The following is a 2743-nucleotide window of genomic DNA, read 5'->3' as shown; positions in this document are numbered from 1 at the left end:
GCTTTTGTACATGGGGTTCCCTCAGCCTGGAACATTCTGCCCCGTCCCCAACTCCTGACAAAGTCCTACTCATCTTTTAAGGCCTTAGTCTTTGGCTATCCTCTCTCTGTTGGATCCCTCTTGAAACCGAGCAGGACCCTGTGGGGTTCCTGGGCATGGGAGCCTTTCTGTTCAGCCTCCATGACCTTCCCTGAGTTCCAAAGGGCATGTTCAAACAGCCACTAATTAGGGAAGGGAGGGGATGCAGAGACAAGGGAGGAGCAGTCAAGAAACAATAGCACAGCCTTGAGGCAGGGTCCTGGTTTGGCCTCAAGGGATACACATCACAATATCTTTGAGCTTTTCTGCAGAACTAAAACCTCCAACAAATGGAAGATGTTAACTACTTGATGAAGCATTCTCCGTTCCAGAGAGAATATCAGGAGACCAACCGAGGCCAGATTAAAGGAATGCAGGCCCTGCACACACCCTGATCCTTATCAGCAACCCCACCCTTGAACCACTGCTGTAAAACTCCTTACCAAACCCCACCCCCCACCCCCGGGTAGGGACACACAGTTTTGGAGAAAGCCTCATGGAGAAGGCTTCCTTTTTTTTTTAAATTTGGCCGCACCTTGTGGCTTGTGGGGATCTTAGTTCCCTGACCAGGGATTGAACCTGGGCCCCTTGCAGTGGAAGCGCAGAGTCCTAACCACTGGACCACCAGGGAATTCCCAGGGTCACACAGTTTTGAAGGGCACAAGTCCACTGTGTCCCCCTTTGCCTGGCAAAGCAATAAAGCTATTCTATTCTACTTCACCCAAAACTCCGACTCTGAGATTCAGTTTGGCACCAGTGCACAAAGGCCAAGTTTTGGTATCATTCTCTGCCCCCCAAGCCATAGTTGACTGCAACTCATTGCCGCTCAGCTCCAGGATGCCATGAGCTGGCCTTGGCTTCCCCCTTTCCTGCCAGGTTATGAGCTCCTGAAGGCTTGGACTCTCTCTTTCAGGTTAGAGCCCAACCCAGGTTCCAGAGAATGTAGAATGTGCTCAGTAATTGGCTGAATTGAATGCCTTTAAAATGTGAGAGAAGCTTGAAGCCATAGTGAAGAGATACCACCCACACCCTTGGGAAGAAGAGCTGTCTATACAGTCAGATGAGAGGAGGCACTGAAAAGCCATCAAAGACTGTCTAAGATTGTCTCACATCAGCCTCAACCCAGAGACATGGGAGACGCTTTCCATTGGGTCCAACCACTCTTCAGCTTCTGTGCCCTGGAGTCAGATCTGTTGGGCTCAGGCCACTGATGTAGGCAGTTACCCACATAGACCCACCAGACCAAGACCACCAACCTTTTTTACACAGCACAAGACATGGCATGCATTGAAAGGCTGATATGTTCTGCCAGTGCAGACCCGGGTCAGCCCTGAACCAATGGCTGGAGGGAGAAGGTAAAAATTTCCATGTCTCCTTTTCTGCTGTTATTCCCTCTTGCACATATGGGAATTATTCTTTACAGGTTTAAGTGTTACATTGAAAATAAACTCAAATGACCAAAATGTTTCACTGAACAATCCATAATAAAGATAAAGCCACCTGCATTGGGGGAAGCACCGACAGCCAACTCTAAATTGCTCTAGTGTTTGGAACTTCCTGAATGGAATTCTCAAGCGCTTTCCAAGCAATTTAAAGAACTCATCTGTTCAGGGTTGATTAGAACCGTCCCAAACTGGGCTCATCATACCTCAATCAAACAAAAAATGGAGGAAAACAAAACTTCCTGGGAAGACAGAAACAAAATAAAATAAAATAAAAAAGTCACAACTGCCCCCAGTGGATTTGAATAGCATGGAGTCTCCTTATTCTTGTACAGAATCCAGTATATATATGTATATATGTGCATGTGTGTATATATGTATGTGTTTATTTATACACACACACACACACACACACACACACACACACATATACGTATATACACATATACACAGACACACATATAATTTTCCTTTTATCCCACTATGGAATCTCAGTCTAAGATGGTAATGTAACGAAGAGACTTTTATGGTCATCTCTACTTTTATGGTCATCTTTATGATTGACCTCACGAAATAATGTGAGTTATATACATGCATGTACACATAGGCCAGATTCTCAACTGATGTAATTCTATGGGAATTCACAGAGTTATATTGGTTGAGAATTTGGCTTCAGCTTCACTTATTGTAGAAATTCCCATCAACTAGCCTGAGATGAGGCTCCACACACATTGCCACAAAGCTTCATAGGCTGAGAATCTGGCTGACGGAGCACAGAATAATGTCCATCCAAACATCGGCTTGGATTTTATCTGGCCTTGCTTTCCAGAGCAGCTCGCATGATGGAATGAGCAAATGCCTTTGGCCTCTGGAGCTTTATGAATCAGTGTGACCCACTATGGGAAGCCCCAGGCTGTCCATCCATCCTGGAGGGGCAGAGTCCCTTCCCACCTCAGTCTCCCTACCTGGGAATTGGGTGGGACGATCACTTGCCTCTCCCTTCTCCCTCTGAACATTCTCTGCTATTTATGAAAGTACAGTTTGTAAATAGAACTCCCAGAAAATAAGCATTAAGAGCTGGCAACCAGCGTTGGGTGCCAGGGAAAATGCATTTATGTGCTAAGTTAGCAAGTGCCAATACCATTAACTGAATTTGTGCCAAAACATGCATTTTTGCAAATGTTGTTCTGTTCCATTCATTATTTATAGAACATCACCTAAGG

The 2743-nt window shown here is 45.5% G+C and overlaps 1 non-coding gene across 1 annotated transcript; it reads right to left on the bottom strand.

Annotated features, from left to right (window-relative positions):
* Positions 1–636: 636 nt before the first annotated feature.
* On the bottom strand, positions 637–709 carry TRNAG-UCC (transfer RNA glycine (anticodon UCC)). The gene has a single exon. It is a non-coding gene; the product is annotated as a tRNA-Gly (tRNA).
* Between the last annotated feature and the right edge of the window lie 2034 nt (positions 710–2743).

The sequence above is a fragment of the Delphinus delphis genome, chromosome X (genome assembly GCF_949987515.2).
Source record: "Delphinus delphis chromosome X, mDelDel1.2, whole genome shotgun sequence".
NCBI lineage: Eukaryota > Metazoa > Chordata > Mammalia > Artiodactyla > Delphinidae > Delphinus > Delphinus delphis.
The sequence above is the reverse complement of the archived record's forward strand: the minus strand, read 5'-3'. Positions and strand labels throughout refer to the sequence as shown.